At 43.6% G+C, this 22,934-nt stretch overlaps 1 protein-coding gene across 2 annotated transcripts in view; it reads left to right on the top strand.

Moving 5' to 3' along the window:
- LOC121873886 (hemicentin-2-like) overlaps nt 1-22,934 on the top strand; it is a 93,127-nt gene that overhangs the window by 36,851 nt on the left and 33,342 nt on the right. For both annotated transcript variants that reach the window (XM_042377760.1, XM_042377759.1), the window contains exon 2: nt 10,818-11,011. The gene's annotated coding sequence lies outside the window, so the exon portion shown is untranslated. The remainder of the gene's footprint in view (nt 1-10,817; nt 11,012-22,934) is intronic.

Raw genomic sequence — 22,934 nt, 5'->3', positions numbered from 1 at the left:
TTGTTGTTGTTATTATTATTGTTTTTGTAGTTGTTGTGGGTTTTTATTATTTTATTATCGTTATCACCATCTTTATCATCACATGTATCATCACCATCTTTATCATCACCATCTTTATCATCACCATCTTTATCATCACCAAATCGTGAGCCACAGTGAAGACAGGTGTGGTGTGGTGTGGTGTGGTGTGGTGTGGTGTGGTGTGGTGTGTGGTGGTGTGAGTGTGGTGGTGTGCGGTGTGGTGTGGTGTGGTGGTTTACTAATAGGTGGATGTCACGTGGGTTTAATTAAGAGACATAAATAAACCAGAGAGATAATGTTTGGTTTATATTATACAAGGGAGACAACACGACACAACACGACAGTGGGAGTGAATGAAGGGGAGTGAATGAAGGGGAGTGAATGAAGGGGAGTATGGAGGGGATGAATGGAAGAGTGGATGAGGTGGATGAAGGGTGGATGAGGGTGAATGAAGGGTGAGATGGAAGGGTGAATGGAGGTGGATGAAGGGGGTGAATGAAGGGGAGTGAATGAAGGGGTGGATGAAGGGTGAATGAAGGGGTGAATGAAGGGGGTGAATGAAGGAGTGAATGAAGGAGTGAATGAGGGGGTGAATGAAGGGGTGGATGAAGGGGAGTGGATGAGAGAATTAGATGAAGGGGAGTGAATGAAGGAGTGAATGAAGGGGAGTAGATGGAGGAGTGAAGATGGAGGTAGATGAAGGGAGTGAGATGGAGGTGAATGGAGGGGGTGAATGAAGGGGATGAGATTGAATGGAAGAGTGAATGAAGGAAGTGAATGGAGGAGTGGATGGAAGGGTGAATGAAGGGGTGGATGAAGGGGGTGGATGGAGGGGGAGTGGATGGGAGGAGTGAATGAAGGGGGTGAATGAAGGAGGGTGAATGAAGGGGGTGAATGAGGGGGTGAATGGAGGACAGTGAATGAAGGGGAGTGAATGGATGATGAATGAGGGGAGTGAATGAAGGACAGTGAATGAAGGAGGAATGAAGGACAGTGAATGAAGGGGAGTGAATGAAGGACAGTGAATGAAGGAGAGTGAATGAAGGACAGTGAATGAAGTGGAGGAATGAAGGACAGAATGAAGGGGAGGAATGAAGGACAGTGAATGAAGGGGGAGGAATGAAGGACAGTGAATGAAGGGGAGTGAATGAAGGACAGTGAATGAAGGAAAGTGAATGAAGGACAGTGAATGAAGGGGAGTGAATGAAGGACAGTGAATGAAGGGGAGGAATGAAGGACAGAATGAAGGGAGGAATGAAGACAGTGAATGAAGGGGAGGAATGAAGGACAGTGAATGAAGGGGAGTGAATGAAGGAGTGAATGGAGGACAGTGAATGAAGGAGGAATGAAGGAGGAATGAAGGGGAGTGAATGAAGGGGAGTGAATGAAGGGAGTGAATGAAGGAGTGGAATGAAGGGGAGTGAATGAAGGGAGGAATGAAGGAGGAATGAAGGAGTGAATGAAGGGAGGAATGAAGGGGAGGAAGAAGGAGGAATGAAGGACAGTGAATGAAGGAGGAGTGAATGAAGGAGGAATAAGGAGGAATGAAGGAGGAATGGAGGACAGTGAATGAAGGGGAGGAATGGAGGACAGTGAATGAAGGGGAGTGAATGAAGGACAGTGAATGAAGGGGAGGAATGAAGGGAGGAAATGAAGGAGTGAATGAAGGGGAGGAATGAAGGGAGAATGAAGGGGAGAATGAAGGGGAGGAATGAAGGAGGAATGAAGGGGAGGAATGAAGGAGAGTGAATGAAGGGGAGGAATGAAGGGGATGAATGAAGGGAGTGAATGAGGGGAGGAATGAAGGAGAATGAAGGGGAGTGAATGAAGGAGTGAATGGAGGACAGTGAATGAAGGGGAGGAATGGAGGACAGAATGAAGGGGAGGAATGAAGGACAGTGAATGAAGGGGAGGAATGAAGGGGAGTGAATGAAGGGAGGAATGAAGGGAGGAATGAAGGGAGGAATGATGAGTGAATGAAGGGGAGTGAATGAAGGACAGTGAATGAAGGGAGGAATGGAGGACAGTGAATGAAGGGGAGGAATGGAGGACAGTGAATGAAGGGGAGGAATGGAGGACAGTGAATGAAGGGGAGGAATGGAGGACAGGGAATGAAGGAGGAATGGAGGGACAGTGAATGAAGGGGAGTGAATGAAGGGGAGGGAATGGAGGAGCAGTGAATGAAGGGGAGGAATGAAGGGGAGGAATGGAGGACAGTGAATGAAGGGGAGGGAATGGAGGACAGGAATGAAGGGGAGGAATGGAGGACAGTGAATGAAGGGGAGGAATGGAGGACAGTGAATGAAGGGGAGGAATGAAGGGAGGAATGGAGGACAGAATGAAGGGAGTGAATGAAGGGGAGGAATGGAGGACAGTGGTGAAGAGGGAGGAATGGAGGACAGGAATGAAGGGAGGAATGAAGGACAGTGAATGAAGGGGAGGAATGAAGGAGGAATGAAGGAGGAATGAAGGAGGAATGAAGGAGTGAAATGAAGGAGTGGAATGAAGGACAGTGAATGAAGGGGATGGAATGAAGGGAGGAATGAAGTGGAGAACGAGGGGAGGAATAAGTGGAGGAATGAAGGAGGAATGAAGGGAGTGAATGAAGGAGTGAATGAAGGAGTGAATGAAGGAGGAATGAAGGAGTGAATGAAGGTAGTGAATGAAGGGAGGAATGAAGGGGAGTGAATGAAGGAGTGGAATGAAGGAGGAATGAAGGAGTGAATGAAGGGTGAATGAAGGGGAGGAATGGAGGACAGTGAATGAAGGGGAGTGAATGAAGGGGAGGAATGGAGGAATGAAGGAAGGTGAATGAAGGGGAGTGAATGAAGGGAGGAATGAAGGGGAGGAATGAATGGGGAGGAATGGAGGACAGTGAATGAAGGGGAGGAATGGAAGGGAGGAATGAAGGAGTGAATGAAGGAGGAATGGAGGACAGTGAATGAAGGGAGGAATGAAGGAGGAATGAAGTGGAGGAATGAAGGGAGTGGAATGAAGGGGAGGAATGGAGGACAGTGAATGAAGGGGAGGAATGAAGGGAGGAATGAAGGAGGAATGAAGTGGAGGAATGAAGGGAGGAATGAAGGAGGAATGAAGGACAGTGAATGAAGGACAGTGAATGAAGGACAGTGAATGAAGTGAATGAAGGATGGAACAGTAAGAATGGAAGGGAGGAATGAAGGGAGTGAATGAAGGACAGTGAATGAAGGGGGAGGAATGGAGGACAGTGAATGAAGGGGAGTAATGAAGGGGAGGAAATTAAGGGAATGAAGGAGGAATGGAGACAGTGAATGAAGGACAGAGAATAAAGGACAGTGAATGAAGGACAGTGAATGAAGGACAGTGAATGAAGGACAGTGAATGAAGGACAGTGAATGAAGGGGAGGAATGAAGGGGAGGAATAAGGACAGTGAATGAAGGGGAGTGAATGGAGACAGGAATGAAGGGGAGGAATGGAGGACAGTGAATGAAGGGAGGAATGGAGGACAGTGAATGAAGTGGAGGAATGGAGAGTGACAGTGGAATGAAGGGGAGGAATGAGGACAGTGAATGAAGGGAGGAATGGAGGACAGAATGAAGGAGGAATGGAGGACAGTGAATGAAGGGGAGGAATGGAGGACAGAAATGAAGGGGAGGAATGGAGGACAGTGAATGAAGGGAGTGAATGAGGGACAGAATGAAGGAGGAATGGAGGACAGTGAATGAAGGAGGGAATGGAGGACAGTGGAATGAAGGGAGGAATGGAGGACAGTGAATGAAGGGGAGGAATGAAGGACAGTGAATGAAGGGGAGTGAATGAAGGACAGTGAATGAAGGGGAGGAATGAAGGACAGTGAATGAAGGGGAGTGAATGAAGGACGTGAATGAAGGGAGTGAATGAAGGACAGTGGAATGAAGGGGAGTGAATGGAGGACAGTGAATGAAGGGGAGGAATGGAGACAGTGAATGAAGGGGAGGAATGAAGGGAGGAATGAAGGAGTGAATGAAGACAGTGAATGAAGGGGAGGAATGGAGGACAGTGAATGAAGGGGGAGTGAATGGAGGACAGTGAATGAAGGAGGAATGAAGGACAGAATGAAGGGGAGGAATGAAGGACAGTGAATGAAGGGGAGGAATGAAGGACAGTGAATGAAGGAGTGAATAAGGACAAGTGAAATGAAGGGGAGGAATGAAGACAGTGAATGAAGGGGAGGAATGGAGGACAGGAATGAAGGGGAGGAATGGAGGACAGTGAATGAAGGAGTGAATGGAGGACAGTGAATGAAGGGGAGTGAATGAAGGACAGTGAATGAAGGGAGGAATGAAGGACAGTGAATGAAGGGAGTGAATGAAGGACAGTGAATGAAGGGAGGAATGAAGGACAGTGAATGAAGGGGAGGAATGAAGGACAGTGAATGAAGGGGAGGAATGGAGGACAGTGAATGAAGGGAGGAATGGAGGACAGTGAATGAAGGGGAGGAATGAAGGACAGTGGAATGAAGGGGGAGGAATGAAGGACAGTGAAGGAGTGAATGGAGGACAGTGAATGAAGGGAGTGAATGAAGGACAGAATGAAGGGGAGGAATGAAGGGGAGGAATGAAGGAGGAATGAGGACAGTGAATGAAGGGGAGGAATGGAGGACAGTGAATGAAGGAGGAATGGAGGACAGTGAATGAAGGAGGAATGAAGGACAGTGAATGAAGGAGGAATGAAGGACAGTGAATGAAGGGAGTGAATGAAGGACAGTGAATGAAGGGGAGGAATGAAGGACAGTGAATGAAGGAGATGGAGGACAGTGAATGAAGGGGAGTGAATGAAGGACAGTGAATGAAGGGGAGGAATGGAGGACAGTGAATGAAGGGGAGGAATGGAGGACAGTGAATGAAGGGAGTGAATGGAGGACAGTGAATGAAGGGGAGGAATGGAGGACAGTGAATGAAGGAGGAATGGAGACAGTGAATGAAGGGGAGTGAATGGAGGACAGTGAATGAAGGGGAGTGAATGGAGGACAGGAATGAAGGGGAGGAATGGAGGACAGTGAATGAAGGGAGGAATGGAGGACAGTGAATGAAGGGAGGAATGAAGGACAGGAATGAAGGGGAGGAATGAAGGACAGTGAATGAAGGGGAGGAATGAAGGACAGTGAATGAAGGGGAGGAATGAAGGACAGTGAATGAAGGGAGTGAATGGAGGACAGTGAATGAAGGGAGTGAATGAGGACAGTGAATGAAGGAGTGAATGGGGACAGTGAATGAAGGAGGAATGGAGGACAGTGAATGAGGGAGGAATGGAGGACGTGAATGAAGGGGGAATGGAGACAGTAATGAAGGGAGTGAATGGAGGACAGTGAATGAAGGGAGTGAATGGAGGACAGTGAATGAAGGGGAGGAATGGAGGACAGGAATGAAGGGGAGGAATGGAGGACAGAATGAAGGGGAGGAATGGAGGACAGTGAATGAAGGGGAGGAATGATGACAGTGAAGGAATGAAGGACAGTGAATGAAGAGGAGAAGGACAGTGAATGAAGGGGAGGAATGGAGGACAGTGAATGAAGGGGAGGAATGGAGGACAGTGAATGAAGGGGAGGAATGGAGGACAGTGGAATGAAGGGAGGAATGGAGGACAGTGAATGAAGGGGAGTGAATGAAGGGGATGTGGAGGACAGGAATGAAGGAGGAATGGAGGACAGGAATGAAGGGAGGAATGGAGGACAGAATGAAGGAGGAATGGAGGACAGTGAATGAAGGGAGGAATGAGAGTGAATGAAGGAGATGAATATCAATGAATGGAGAGTAAATGAATCGCAATAGTAAGAAGGAGAGTCACAGAAGTAAAATGAATGAAGAACTGAATGACGGACAGTGAATGAGGAAAGTGAATGAGGGACAATGAATGGAGAGTGAATGATGGAGTGAATGAAGGACAGTAAATAAAGGAGAGTGAATGAAAGAAATACCTCTCTCTTCACATTCAAATTCAACCAAAAGTGAAATAAAATTACATATTTATTCCATTTATTTTAGTTTTATATTGAAGAAAAAAGGGAATTAACTTGAATTTAATCTCACTCGCCGGGGAAAAGCGTCTCTCAGGAAGTCAGTTGAGAAAGACTTAGGTAGCTAGTACAGTAGTTGATAAAGAGAGGCGATGTTGAGATATTTGGTTATTCAATTGGGTCGTGGGGAGAAGGCGGAGTAGTTGTTAAAGTCTACGGTATTATCAACCCACGTTTAACTATCTAAGGTTTCAGTAATGATGATAACAGCAATAATAATAATAATAATAATAATAATAATAATAATAATAATAATAATAATAATAATAATAATAATAATAATAATAAATAATATAATAATAATAATAATAATAATAATAATAATAATAATAATAATAATAATAATAATAATAATCATAATCATAATAATCAATAATAATAATAATAATAATAATAATAAAATTAAATTAAAAACTCATATCAACTACTTAACTAACTAATGACACCTATAACCTCTGACCTCTTTTGAGCCACAATGGCGTCACAAATAACCAATTTAAATCGGCATTAATATTGGTTGAGTTTCACCGGGTCTCGCAGCCACTTGCTAATGACCTGAGTAACATTTTCCACACGTCTCTGTCACCTCACACTACCCGGGCCTGATGACCTTACTTGACCCCCGTGAATAATTCGTCCGGGTCAAAGGTCACGTGTGCTAAGGCGGAAGTAGTGTATCTACCTATCTATCTATCTATTTATCTCTATCTATCTCTAAATCTCTGTGCATTAGCCAGTTCTATTGTCAACGATCTCTCTCTCTCTCTATTAAAACATCAGGTAGAGATATTTATGCATATATACCTGCGTCTGCATCTTACATATCAAGTATACATATACACAATGAATATTTAGAGACCATGTATAAATCAAACAGGAGCGTCCATAACTCACTACCAGTATACATATATATCACGAATAAATAGTGGCCATGTATAAATCGGGCAGGAATATTATTGGAGCGAGTGGACAGCACGTAGACTGACTCGTGACTTGCCAAAAACGAACGAAAGAAATATTATTGGAACATTTGTGGAGTATTACACTTGTTTGGGGAATTCGATATTGTTTTGTTTTTAGTTAATATTACATATGATCTTTACTTAAGCAAGACGACGTTTGATTATTTTTAGTGAATTTTTTTAACACTTAGATCTCGGTTATTTTTTATTATCGTATTTATCGCTCTCCTCTTCTTACTGCTATTCCCGCTTGCCTCTCCTCTCTTCCTTTCATCATCTCCCTCATCCTCCTTCCCTTCCTACTACACCCCCTCTCCACTCCCTTGGCTCAGTTCAAGTTAGTTAAGAGGATATAGCTGTCGGCGTGTGTGTGTGTGTCTGCCTGATGTCTGTTTGTCTGTGTTTGTGTGTCTGTCTGTTTGTGTGAGTCTCTGTTTGTGTATATCTGTGTTGATGTAGATATGTCTGTCTGTCTGTGTGTGTGTGTGTGTGTGTGTGTGTGTGTGTGTGTGTGTGTGTGTGTGTGTGTGTGTGTTGGGGATCGTAGCATGTAAAACCAAACTCCTTCATATTGCGGCGTCTGACTCAACTGGTTTATGTTGACGCGGAGTTACCTGATCATTCCGCACTGATGATTCCCGGTAGTTACGACGAATCTTGTTGTGAGGTCATGGAGGGGTGGGGGTGGTGGGAGGGGGGAGAGGGTGAGGGGTGAGTGGTTTGTGGGGGTGATAGGATGTATGAAGGGAAAGAGTGTATGGAGGGGGAGGAAAGCATGTAGAGGAGGGTGATGGGGGAAGGGTATGTGTGTTTTAGGTGATAGGTATGTAAGGGTCCTGTTGAAACACACTGTTACTTTCTGGTGAAGATGTTGGAGCTCGGTCGTGTTTACAATGACGTCACACTGTTTACGTAAGAATGTCGTCACAGTGTTTACATTTTACTCGGTTAGCAGCACATCTAAACACAAAAGGATATATACACCACTTAACATTATTGCTCTGTTTACATAGGCATTTTTCTTTCGCTGGTTTAGCATAATTGCTGCCCAGACTACAGGAAAATGGCGTTACACAGAGCAATTACGTCATCTCGCAGTGTTCAATATATTTGACGCGTGTTACTGTACATTTGACGCGTGTTACTGTACATTTGACGCGTGTTACTGTACATTTGACGCGTGTTACTGCATTTGACGCGTGTTACTGTACATTTGACGCGTGTTACTGTATTTTGACTCGTGTTACTGTACATTTGACCCGTGTTACTGCATATTTGACGCGTGTTACTGTATATTTGACGCGTGTTACTGTACATTTGACGCGTGTTACTGTACATTACTCGTGTTACTGTACATTTGACGTGTTACTGTACATTTGACGCGTGTTACTGTATATTTGACTCGTGTTACTGTACATTTGACGCGTGTTACTGTATATTTGACTCGTGTTACTGTACATTTGACGCGTGTTACGTATATTTGACTCGTGTTACTGTACATTTGACCGTGTTACTGTATATTTGACGCGTGTTACTGTACATTTGACGCGTGTTACTGTATATTTGACTCGTGTTACTGTATATTTGACTCGTGTTACTGTACATTTGACTCGTGTTACTGTACATTTGACGTGTTACTGTATATTTGACTCGTGTTACTGTACATTTGACGCGTGTTACTGTATATTTGACGCGTGTTACTGTATATTTGACGCGTGTTACTGTATATTTGACTCGTGTTACTGTATATTTGACGCGTGTTACTGTACATTTGACTCGTGTTACTGTACATTTGACGCGTGTGTTACTGTATATTTGACTCGTGTTACTGTATATTTGACCCGTGTTACTGTACATTTGACTCGTGTTACTGTACATTTGACTCGTGTTACTGTACATTTGACTCGTGTTACTGTAAATTTGACCGTGTACTGTACATTTGACGCGTGTTACTGTATATTTGACTCGTGTTACTGTATATTTGACCCGTGTTACTGTACATTTGATGCGTGTTACTGTACATTTGACTCGTGTTACTGTACATTTTGACTCGTGTTACTGTACATTTGACTCGTGTTACTGCATATTTGACGCGTGTTACTGTACATTTGACGCGTGTTACTGTACATTTGACGCGTGTTACTGTACATTTGACGCGTGTTACTGTACATTTGACGCGTGTTACTGTACATTTGACGCGTGTTACTGTATATTTGACTCGTGTTACTGTATATTAGTCTTATAGAGTGTCGTTTTATGTGGACCATCATTACAAACACCGGTACACATTCTCACGTTTATAACAGTACTAACAAGTATTACAGTAGTTCCAGTAATCTCAATCACCAATTACAATTCAGTTTAAAGTTTTACCGTATAGGGCAAAGTTTACCAGTCACCCAACTGACACTCTATGAAACTTTAATGAAACTGTAGCTCCTCAAATTATGTATTTTCCTAACTGTATAAAACTCACTGTAACACCGTCCTCCGTCTCTGTGTTAAGCTGTCAGTGAGATATATAGAGCATGAACCAGGCAACAAGGGAGGGGAGGGGAGGTGAGGGGAAGGGGTAGAGGAGGGTAGGGGAGGTGGGTGAGGTTAGGGGAAGGGAGGGAAGGAGTGGTAAGGGGACGGGTAGGCGAAGGGAAGGGAAGGAGGAGGGGAAGGGAAGGGAAGGAGGAAAGGGAGGGAAGACTACATATGTTACCTTGGCAGTATTTCACCTTTTTGACTGCCGCTCCAGACCCATTCCTCAGGGGTAACTTACGGAGGAAAATGCAGCCAATCTTTATACCTGTGGGTTGTATATGGGCAGGTGTGGGTCGTCATTTATGCAGATTTAAAATTTTACAGGTCCTGGATTTATTTCGAGATTCCAGATTTTACAGTTTCCGGACTTATTAACAGCGATACCGGATTTTTTAGAGGTATTGGACTTATTTATGTAGATTCTGAACTTGAAGATACCGGACTTATTTACAGATACCGGACTTATTTCATGAGTGATAAACAAAGAGAGAGTTTATGTATATGTGTGTTTGTTTGTGTGTATGTTTGAATGGTTTTGTGTGTGTGTGTGTGTGTGTGTGTGTGTGTGTGTGTGTGTGTGTGTGTCCATGGGGTGAGCAGACATATAGCTGAAACTAACACCACACCCCCCCACACACACACACACAACCCTTGCTCACACACTCTACCCCACACCCCACCTCACCCCACACCACTCCTCATACACATCCCACACCCCACACCCACAAACCCCAACACTCTTACCTCACCTCCACTCCCATCACTCTCTCCACTTACTCCCCCACTCTAATTCTCACCTCACTTACCCCCACTCCCACTCACTTCACTCCCACTCACTTTCATTTCTACTCACTCTCATTTTCCATCACTTACTTTCCATTCTTCACCTCCACACACCAGCTTCAATTTGCTTTACACCAGAAGAAAAGTGATCGTATTCGATGGCCTTCAGACGAGTGTTTAATACCTGACCAACTTACGTGAGCCAAGTTTAATTGTACTTGGCTGGTGGAGAGAGAGGATTAGGTATTAAGGTCACTTACAGGGGTCACTGAGGGTCACTTCCAGGGGTCACGAAGGGTACCAGCGAGCGTGAGGGAGTGCCAGAGGTATGTGGGTATGGTTTTTTTTGTTTGTGTGTGTGTGTGTGTGTGTGTGTGTGTGTGTGTGTGTGTGTGTGTGTGTGTGTGTGTGTGTGTGTGTGTGTGTGTGTCTAATAGCCTCTAACCACCCTAACAAGCTTCTCTCTCTCTCTCTCTCTCCCCAGGCTGGACTTACGAGAGGGCGGTGACCAGAAGGAGTATGTTAACCCAGGCGTGGAAGGTCGGGTCAGGTCAGATGTCACGGGCTCCCACCTGACCTTTGACCCCCTGGAAGGTCACGACTCAGGCAGGTATAGGTGCCGGGTCGACTTCGAGGTGTCACCGACCTTGTTCGCCCTGGTCAACCTCACAGTGTACGGTGAGTAGAGGTCTTGACCTAACCTAACCTAACTTAATTTAACCTAAATTTTCAATGTCCGGATCCGGGTTCAGTTCCTGGACCGGATCCGGGTTTGTTATGTCCTCCCTTCCTCCCATCAACGTCTTTTCTCTTATTCCTTTTATATATTCACTGTTTCATTCACCTTTGTGTTTTATTCCCTAATTTTATCTTATTTATGTTCTTTGTATTCTTCTAAGTCCCTTGTTGTTCCTCTTTTTCGCTCTCTTTCTTATTCTGTCTTTATCCTCTCCCTTCCTTCCCCCTTCCTTGTTCTCCTATTATTCATTTTTAACCCATTTGTGTTTTCCCTCTCTTCACACACACACACACACACACACACACACACACACACACACACACACACACACACACACACCATCCAATTAATATTTCCCTACACCACTACTATACATAATGACTATATATATTATAATAATTCATGCTGCCGTACACTATTATGTATATATATAATGTATGTTTTTTTTTCACAGCTGGACGATTATATTACGTAATTAAATGTTTGTCTGCAATCTGGAGGGAAATATGATTTGTTTATAATACCAGATGAACGATATGTAAACAAAGACTCACCGCCCGGGGACTTGATACGTGTGAAATTTTACATCTGTGCGATTCACTTTTGTTTTTGATTGTTATATGATTATTGTGTTTATATTTCCTCCTTGTTCTCATATATTCATTGTTATGCTTATTGTCTGTGATTTACTTATTTACATAGAAAATAATGAAATATATTATGGAAAGTATAGAATTGAGAATGTTGATAGAGAGCGCCTAATAGCATCGACATTGTGGTCTTGATTCGGCTGGACTGTTATAAATATTGGAAGTTTTTATGAGTAATTACGTATGGTTTATTGTTTTGTTGAAATATATAGTTAGATATAAACATATGGATCAGATTTAAATGTTTCTCTATTCTGAAAGCAGAGATCAAAAGTGGGTTGAGTTAATACAAAGAGTTAAAACCCATAAGACAACACACAACAACACGACCATGATAGCCATTCTAGCCTCGTGTTTACTAATTACACAGACATAAACGAACTTATGACCCCTTACCAACACACAACAGCCATTATAAATCCCTAATAATTGTCAACGACCACAAACAACCATCCCAAAACTCCATTACAAGTGTGTGTCACCTCGTAAACCCGCGCCACCACAATTTCACTCCGCCTTAAGTTCTCAGCCCAGTAAGTTTAGAACACTCGGGGAGTTTAGGTGTGACATTAACTCCACAACTTCATGGGTGTTTGGTCTGTTTGTTATTTTTTTAAATCTCATTTGTGTGAATGTTTGCTGTGTCGAGAACTCAAATAATGGCAGGTGTTTAGTGTGTTGTAACCCTACTATAAGAGATTTGCTGTGTTGTAAGCTCACACTATAATAGAAGTTTGTAGTGTCCCAATTTCACGGAACAATAGAGGTTTATTGTGTCCTAACCTCACACCACAATAGAGGTTTACTGTGTCCTAACCTCACACCACAATAGAGGTTTATTGTGTCCTAACCTCACACCACAATAGAGGTTTACTGTGTCCTAACCTCACACCACAATAGAGGTTTATTGTGTCCTAACCTCACACCACAATAGAGGTTTGCTGTGTCCTAACCTCACACCACAATAGAGGCTTACTGTGCCCTAACACCACAGGCCAGTTGAGTCAGAGGAGCAGGGTGTTAGGTGGAGGGACGTGTGAGGGGTCACCTTCAATGTTTCTCTCCCTCAAGGTAAAACTTGAAGGAGTAGAGAGATGGTCCAGGCTTAAATAATTTCTATCACCTTGTGTGTCTGTCGATGGTGGAGGCTGTGGTGAAGGTGATGGTGAGGGTGGTGAAGATAATGGTGAGGGGTGTGGTGATGATGGTGAGGGTGTTGGTGATGAGGGTCGTATGTATGTATGTGTCTTGCCGTATGTCTTGTGTCGTACAGTGTCGTGTCGTGAGTCGTTTGTGTCTTGTGTCGTATGGAGCCATATCGTGTGTCTCTCCGTACCGTGTTGTGTCGTGTTGTGTCGTATTGTACCGTGTCGTATCGTACCGTGTCGTGTCGTGTCGTGTCGTGTCGTGTCGTGTCGTGTCGTGTCGTGTCGTATCGTGTCGCCTCCAAATGGTTAAGTAACTTTTGTGTATCTGCCGACTACTTGCCTCCATTTTTTTTGTGCTGGTGTGACATTTTTTCCCCACCTTGCGTGACTAAGTGAGAGGTAAGCATCCATGTGTCTCATGCTGGGAAAAATATAAACAGGTTATTCTTAGATCGAGTTGGAGTGTCTTGGTTAAGGTCAGTCAGTCAGTCAGTCAGGCAGTCAGTCAGGCAATTAGTCAGTCAGTTAGTCAATCAGTCAGTCAGTTAGTCAGTCAGTCAGTTAATCAGTAAGTCAATTAGTCACTCAATCAGTCAGTCAGTCAATCGGCCAATCAGACAGTCACTCACTCAATCAATCAGTCAGTCAGTCAATCAATCAGGCAGTCAGTCACTCAATCAATCAGTCAGTCAGTCAATCAATCAGTCAGGATAGGCAGACATAGAGCTGGGGGACTCGTCTGAATATTAATAGTCAAAGGTTCTTGTCAGTGTCCAGTGACGAACACCGGAAACTCTGCCATGACTTAGTGAGGAGGTGGTGGATGGGGGTGGTGGGGGGTGAGGGGGTAGTGGGAGTAGTGAGGGGCGATGGGGTGATGATGGTGAGGGAGGTGAGGGGTGAGGGGCGGCGGTAGGTGGGGAAGGTTAGGGGGCGTGTTAGTAGGTAGGGGGAGGTGAAGGAGAAAGACGGTGGTGAGTGTGTTGCCAGGTGAGGAAGAAGAAGAAGACGTGACTCGCGACGCTGGCAGGTGACTTGTGAGGATTTGCTGAGAGAGTTGAAGGAGGAGCTGTTACACCCTGAGGACGAGTGGTGTGGTCGTCATGCCTCGGGTAACATGATAGGATAGAGGTAAGGGGAAAATATAACCTGGTGGTCTTAAGGTGTGGCCTGCATTTGGGTCAAGTATTAGCTCTTCCTTCAAGTGTTTTCTGGTTGAGTTTTGGGTCGAGTTTTAGTAATTCCTCCTGAGAGTTTACCCAGGTTGTGTCGTGGATTTGGATCGCGTATAAGGTACATTTCCAGGTTGTGTTTTGTTCATGTTTTTTTTATTTTGCTATTTGAATCCCCTCTGTGTGTGTGTGTGTGTGTGTGTGTGTGTGTGTGTGTGTGTGTGTGTGTGTGTGTGTGTGTGTAGGTCAAAGGTCACCTCCCTCCCACGTGTGACCCTGCTTATGACAGAATCGATGCCAAGATGAGAAATAGAACTCATTTTACAATAGATATTACATCTCACATTTCCTTCCTAGACTTACGATACAGTGATGACCTTTGACCTCAGATAAAGGTCATCGATCAAGGTCAAAGTTCAGGAGAGGTAACACGTTCATACTTTACACACATTAGTCTACAAGCTTCAAGGAATAAACTAGTAATTATAAATACAGTGAAAATACTCAAATTTACCAACATGAATCAATTTGTTATCAGATAAGATCCTCGACGCCTTAGGGGATCGAACCCGTGATCTGCCTCGCCTCAAACGACTTATTACCCATTATAACACCCTCACACCTCCTCTCACCCCCTCACCCCTCCTCTCACCCCCTCCTCTCACCCCCCCCTCACCCCCAACACACCACTTGTCCGGACATGTTCAACGTTTGTACATGCTGCCTGACAACACCGGATGAATAATGACCTTGTTTGGTGGGATGATCTTGTTTAAAGAGTATTGTCTATCTGTGTGTCTGTCTGTGTCTGTCTGTCTGTGTCTGTCTGTCTGTCTGTGTGTCTGTCTGTCTGTAAATGAGTGTATGTATTTAATATGTTTAATATGTTGGTATAATTTCAACAGTTATGTACAGAATTGAGTCCACAGTAATGTACGTATGTTGATAATGGTTGGTGAGGTGTTGGGGCTTATACTGTGAGTGATGGAGAGGTGTGTTGGACTTACCGAGAGCCGGGACTTGCTTCTGGGGGGGAGGGTGACTTGGGTAAGACTGAAAGCCATTTAAAGGGTATATGCCCTAATAATAATAATAATAATAATAATAATAATAATAATAATAATAATAATAATAATAATTCACCATAGTAGCCATCGAGCCATAATAATTTAGATATACCTTAATTAATGAAAAATCCTCACCTTACACTCTGCATATACAGGGGCTACACATATACAGGGGCTACACATATAAAGGAAACCAGACTACAATATTTTAGAGGGTTCGTAGTGCACCAGAATGTATACCGTGAGCTGTGGGTTATATTGACTAGTGTATTGAGTATATTTATCCCTGTGATCGGTCAAGTGGGTGGCGGGTCTTAACCGGGATACCTGCAGGATGACGGCTTCTGACGTCACCCCTAACACACCACGCTGCCTAAAACAAATATACGATTCTCTGTTTCTCTTTTAGTATAGTAGGCAATAATAAGGGGATTATATCTCTCTATATAGCCTGAAAAATATAGGGATTTTATATAATTCTCGTATATCAACTTAAGAAATACAATGTCACTAACTAAAATGTATAAATTCTATCTTTCCCTCCTGTACGCGGCGGCACAGTTGGAAATAATCTCCCTGTTCCATTTATATTGTATTATTATTCCCTCTATATATAAAAAATACAAAAAATCATTATGCTTTGATATCATATTCAAAATAAAGCTGTAATCAAGGTTTTAAATATATATATAACGTAACGTATATACTGCACAAGCCTTGGATTTGCAATAGGCTCGGAGCTCTGAGGTGGGTGGAGCTTAATGACGTCACTAGGAAAACAAGAATGGGATTAGCGTACCGAGTATTTTCCTCTCTCTCTCTCTCTCTCTCTCTCTGGTGAAGACAATGAGATGACGTGAGCTCAGAAAGATTGTATTGGTTTGACTGTGGTTTTTATATGTATTGCATGTATGTATGTATGTATGTATGTATGTATATTTTTTAGCCCGGTGCAGCAAGAGATTGAGTTATATTTGGCCTTTATTCGTGTGTTATAGTGGGCGTGTGTGTGTGTGTGGGGGGGGGGTTGTGTGTGTATGTGTGTACGTGTTAGCATATATATAGCATCTGTGTGTGTGTGTGTACGTGTGGCACTCTATCTCTTAAAGTTTACAGTATTCCCGTTCTTATGTATACAATTTGTAAACCCCAGTCTTGCCCTCCTTGTATACACCCCATCCTGCCTCCTGGAACATGCTATAAGACCTCCTGGAGCATGATATAAGACCTCCCGGAGCATGGTGTAGCCAAGGGCGGCCCCAACAGGGAGGTACAATCAAAAGCAGAGACACAGTGAAGCAGAGAAACAGGTGATTACCACAACAGTCAGGCGTTTGTCATTCTCAGCACAGCGACGGAGAACTGGAATAGTGAACACAGCGGGATACAGCGGCGGGATACAGCGGGATACAGCGGGATACAGCTTAAGGATACAACAGAAGCAGCAGGATACAGCAGAAGCAGTAGGATACAACAGAAGCAGGAGGATACAACAGAAGGAACAGAAGTAGCAGGATACAACAGAAGCAGGGATACAACAGAAGCAGGATACAACAGAAGCAGGAGGATAACAGAAACAGGAGGATACAACAGAAGCAACAGAAGTAGCAGGATACAACAGAAGCAGCAGGATACAACAGAAGCAGTAGGATACAACAGAAGCAGGAGGATACAACAGAAGGAACAGAAGTAGCAGGATACAACAGAAGCAGCAGGATACAACAGAAGCAGCAGGATACAACGAAGCAGTAGGATACAACAGAAACAGGAGGATACAACAGAAGCAACAAGTAGCAGGATACAAAAGCAGCAGGATACAACAGAAGCAGTAGGATACAACAGAAACAGGAGGATACAACAGAGGAACGAAGTAGCAGGATACAACAGAAGCAGCAGGATACAACAGAAGCAGCAGGATACAACAGAAGCAGTAGGATACAACGAAACAGGAGGATACAACAGAAACAGAAGTAGCAGGATACAACAGAAGCAGCAGGATACAACAGAAGCAGTAGGATACAACAGAAGCAGGAGGATACAACAGAAGGAACAGGATACAACAGAAGCAGCAGGATACAACAGCAACGACACTGACCAGAGACAGAGAGCAATACCTGCCATGACCATCTCTCTCTCTCTCTCTTCTCTCTCTCTCTCTCTCTCTCTCTCTCTCTCTCTCTCTCTCTCTAACATCCAGACACCTTCACCAATCCAACCCTGACATCCTCACCTTTCCAACCCTGACTCCAACCCTGACACCCCCTCACCTATCCAACCCTGACACCCTTACCTATCCAACCCTGACATCCTCACGTATCCAACCCTGACATCCTCACCAATCCAACCCTGACACCCTCACCTATCCAACCCTGACACCCTCACCTATCCAACCCTGACACCCCCTCACCAATCCAACCCTGACATCCCCTCACCAATCCAACCCTGACATCCTCACCTATCCAACCATGACACCCTCACCTACTCGGCTCTTAACACTCTCACCCTCACCTGGGCAGCTCTACAAGTACACACTAATTAACACACCTTGCTACACCTGTCGACATCTAAGACTACCATAGGCCATTTGATGTATCTCTTAGGCCTATTTGTTTTTATCTTCTTGAAATTTAAATAAACAAATATTGACTATTTTCTGACACCAAACTGTGGATAAAATAGCAAAGGGATACATTCATTACCTTAATTAATCTCTAAATTAATTCTACTCACCTGGTGATTAGTCTTCCCAGCTTATTTCACCTGATGATTAAGCAACCTAACGTGACCTGAAGGGATTAGGTTAGGTTAAGTGTGGTTACGTTTGGTTTGGCTGGATTTGGCTTGGTTAGTGTTAGGTTAGGTTAGGTTAGGTTAGGTTAGGTTAGGTTAAGTAAGGTTAGGTTAGGTTAGGTTAGGTTAGGTTAGGTTAGGTTAGGTATACTTGACAATCGAAGGTAAATATTGTAAAATACATCATAAAACATAAGTATTTCTTGTTTACAAAGTTTCATTTATATACAGAACAGAACACTAACAAGAACTATAACAGAACAGAACAATAACATCAACAATAACAACACAACAATAAGAGAACATAACAAGACATTAACAGAAGAAATCATTAACAGAATAACACTCCAACGGTAAGGGACAACGGTAACAGACTAATAACAGGAATGAACAGTCGAGGTGGGCTGTGACTGTCAGTGGAGGTGTTGAGTCGCTGTAATAATTGACTGGATTTAATTGTGTTAACTGGGGCTGTAAACTGTTGATTACATTAAGACTGGAGGGGGGAGAGGGGGGTGAGGTAGGGTGGTGGGGAGGGAGGGTAGGGGTAGGTGGTGGAGGGAAAGGAGAGGGTTGGTAGTGGGGAGGGTAGGTGAAGAGAAAGGGGAGATGGGAAGGTAGATGGAGGGAAAGGGAGAGAAAATTGATAGGGAGGGAGGAAGGAAGGTAAGGAAGGGGGAGGGAGAGGAAGGATAGATAGGGGAGGGAACGTGTGTGTGTGTGTGTGTGTGTGTGTGTGTGTGTGTGTGTGTGTGTGTGTGTGTGTGTGTGTATTAATTGCATAGGGTCGTACAATCCAATGTGGAGAGAGAGAAAGAGAGAGAGAGAGAGAGATCATCTAGATAAATCATGACCAGAAAACTTAAGAGCAATATGAAAAAAAAAAATAATCGATGATAATTAAGACGAAAAAAAGACTAAAAGTAAATTAATGTTTTATTAGTAATCAATGTATCTTATACCGGGATGAACTACTGCAACGGTACACTTGTCTCCATTTCTACCTGGTACAGTAGCTAGCGTGTGCTGTGAGATGTGGCACCACTGTTTGTTTACATCGTAGTAAAACTCGCTATAGTAAACGAACCAAGGATGTTAAACACGCCAGCCTCTCTCTGACCAACACATCAACATTTAAATTATTATCTCCTTCAAACTGACTAATTGCCTCATTAATTATACTTTCTATAACAATAATTACATCATTAATTATACTTCCTATAATACTGACGTCCTCAGAGTATTATAACACGACCTTGTTTTAACATTGAGACAAAGAGTATTATTATTTGTATTAAAAATAAGGCTTAACCCCCTGAGTATGATGAGTTAAACCCCTTGAGTATGATGAGTCAACCCCTTGAGTATGATGAGTCAACCCCTTGAGTATGATGAGTTAACCCCTTGAGTATGATGAGTCAACCCCTTGAGTATGATGAGTTAACCCTTGAGTATGATGAGTCAACCCCTTGAGTATGATGAGTCAACCCTGAGTATGATGAGTTAAACCCTTAAGAGTGAGTCAAATCCCTATATGACAGAGTTAACCTCGAGGCGATGACTTAAACTCTTGAGTATGATGAGTCAACCCCCTGAGTATGATGAGTTAACCCCTGAGATTATTTTGAACCCTGAGTATGATGAGTCAACCCTTGGAGGTGGATGGTTAAACCCCTGAGTATGATGAGCAAAACTCTTGAGTATGATGAGTCAACCCTTTGAGTATGATGAGTTAAACCCTTGGAGTAAGGATGAGTCAACCCTTGAGTATGATGAGTTAACCCTTATATGAGATGAGTTAACTCTGATATGATGAGTTAAACCCCTTGAGTATGATGAGTCAACCCCTGAGTATGATGACAACCCCTTGAGTATGATGAGAGTCAACCCTTGAGTATGATGAGTTAACTCCTTGAGTATGATGAGTTATCCCTTGAGTATGATGCCAGTCAACTCTTGAGTATGAGAGCAAACCCCTTGAGTATGATGAGTCAACCCCTTGAGTATGATGACTTAACCCCTTGAGTATGATGAGTCAACCCCTTGAGTATGATGAGTTAACCCCTTGAGTATGATGACTTAACCCCTTGAGTATGATGACTTAACCCCTTGAGTATGATGACTTAAGATATCTCACTCACTAACCTAACTCACTGTACTCAGGGGTTTGTCACCGTACTCAGGGGGTTGTCACCATACTCAGGGGGCTGTCACCGTACTCAGGGGGCTGTCACCGTACTCAGGGGGATGTCACCGTACTCAGGGGGTTATCACCATACTCAGGGGGTTGTCACCGTACTCAAAGGGTAATCACCGTACTCAGGGGGCTGTCACCGTACTCAGGGGGCTGTCACCGTACTCAAAAGACGGATTAAATTTTTTCTCAGCTGTTGAATCGCACGGCTACATCAACACAACAACTGAAAGCTTTTAACACGATGAGAGTTCCCGCCCTCCTAACACATCGTCTTCCTAGCCTGACTCATAGCCGCTACACCAACCCGTGGACGTTGATCTGGTGTGGCAGTGGACGTAAATAATATACCCCACCGGAACTGATATAAGAGGTTTTTATTAGTAGTTACCGTAAAAATATTTGCTATGTTTATCGTTAGTTTTAGTGGTATATTTGACTAATTCGCCGGGAAGATTCTTTATACGTTAGGTAAACAAGCCGATTTTTATAGCGAATTCGGTTTAAAAAAAGTCTCTCCAAAATATAGCCAGATTCTTTTTTTCTCGTCAGATATGTATAAAAAAAAACAAAATAAAATCGCCAATGACGAAAATAGTGACGTCAGTGGCAAGACTTATTAAATGTTTCCACCAATCAGATCTTTTAGCACACTTACGTCATTATTACGAAGGGGGAACTCAATTGACCAAGTTTATAAGTGAGCTGCAGGCTACTTGGGTGGCAGTGTTGATCAGAGGGGCGCCCACAGCACACACTCTCTGGGATTTCTTCACCTCAATGATTAAAATTCTCCGGAAAGATAATAATTATTTAGGTGAGAGACGCGTGGTTGGGAGACTGTCTTTCATGAGTACGTTGTTGACCTCTTGAGTACGATGTTGACTTTTTGAGTACGTTGATATCCCCCTTAAGTACGATATTAAACCCTTTGAGTATGATGTTAACCCTTTGAGTACGATTAAATCCTTTGAATACAGTATTATACCAAGAGTACAATAGTATACCTTGAGTACAATATTAAACCTTGAGTACAATATTTAACCCTATATATACGATGTTAAACCCTTGAGTAGGATGAATTTACCCGATGAGTAAGATAACATAACCATTTGAGTACCAGGACTTGACCCTTGAGTACGATGTTTGCATTTGTGAGAGACGTAGAGTTTAGATAGATAGATAGATAGATAGATAGATAGATAGATAGATAGGTAGATAGATAGTGTTACAGCTGGTTCATACTATTTTACAATATATATATACAACATACATGGAGGCATTTTATTCACCTGAAATATACACCCTACAGATCAGGTCTTTTTCAGAGAGCAGAGTGTGGGAGCGGTGTATGGGGACCTCCACCTTATAGAGTGGATATGTCATAGGTGGAGGGCGTGAGTGGGCGGAGGTGGTGTGTGTGTGTGTGTGAGGGCGTGGGTGGGCGGGGATGGATGGTGTGTGTGTGTGTGTATGTGTGTGGGTGGGTGTGTGTGTGTGTTAGACGGGGTGGGGTGGAGAGGTGGGAAGGACTAGGAGTGAGAGGGCTGAGTGTGAGGTGATTGCAACATGTAGAGAGGTGAGTGAGAGGGATGAGTGAGAGGTGATTGCAACATGTAGAGAGGTGAGTGAGAGGGATGAGTGAGAGGTGATTGCAACATGTAGAGAGGTGAGTGAGAGGGCTGAGTGTGATAGTGGCTGAGAAAGTAAGGAATAAGGTGTGAAATGTGTGAGAGTAAATATGTACTTCTCCCACCCTTTTATCTCCACCATTATCTCCACCATTATCTCCACCATTATCTCCACCATTATCTCCACCATTATCCTCCACCATTATCCTCCACCATTATCTCCACCATTATCTCCACATTATCTCCACCATTATCCTCCACCATTATCTCCACCATTATCTCCACCATTATCCTCCACCATTATCTCCACCATTATCCTCCGCCATTATCTCCACCATTATCTCCACCATTATCCTCCACCATACCCCAATCCATGTCGGCAATAGCTAATGGGTCACTATTTTTTTTTCACCATCTCTATTTAAATCTCCTACACTATTACTCTCACCATCCCCAACACTTCACCACCACACACGCTCTCCCCATCCCCCAACACCGTCTCACCATCACCGTCTCACCATCCCCAACACCTCACCCACCACACCGTCTCACCACCACTATATCTCCATCATTTTACCTTCTACATCATTTTTATCTCCAACAATAACTTACTAATTTTTATTTCATCTTCTGTAACATCTCCCTTTGTACCACTGTACCATTGTACCGCTGAACCATTGTACCGCTGAACCATTGTACCGCTGAACCATTACCGCTGAACCATTGTACCCTGTACCATTGTACCGCTGAACCATTGTACCGCTGAACCATTGTACCGCTGAACCATTGTACCGCTGAACCATTGTACCACTGTAACGCTGTACCGCTGAACCATTGTACCGCTGAACCATTGTACCGCTGAACCATTGTACCGCTGAACCATTGTACCGCTGAACCATTGTACCACTGAACCATTGTACCGCTGAACCATTGTACCATTAAACATTTAACTATTAAACCACTGTACCACTAAACCACTGTACCACTAAACCACTGCACCACTAAACCACTGTACCACTAAACCACTGTACCACTAAACCACTGTACCACTAAACCACTGTACCACTAAACCACTGTCCACTAAACCACTGTACCACTAAACCACTGCACCACTAAACCACTGTACCACTAAACCACTGTACCACTAAACCACTGTACCACTAAACCACTGTACCACTAAACCACTGCCACTAAACCTGCACCACTAAAC

This window comes from Homarus americanus, unplaced genomic scaffold, assembly GCF_018991925.1.
Source record: "Homarus americanus isolate GMGI-L3 unplaced genomic scaffold, GMGI_Hamer_2.0 scaffold25827, whole genome shotgun sequence".
NCBI classification, from domain to species: Eukaryota; Metazoa; Arthropoda; class Malacostraca; order Decapoda; family Nephropidae; genus Homarus; species Homarus americanus.
This window is presented reverse-complemented; position numbering and strand designations above follow the sequence as displayed.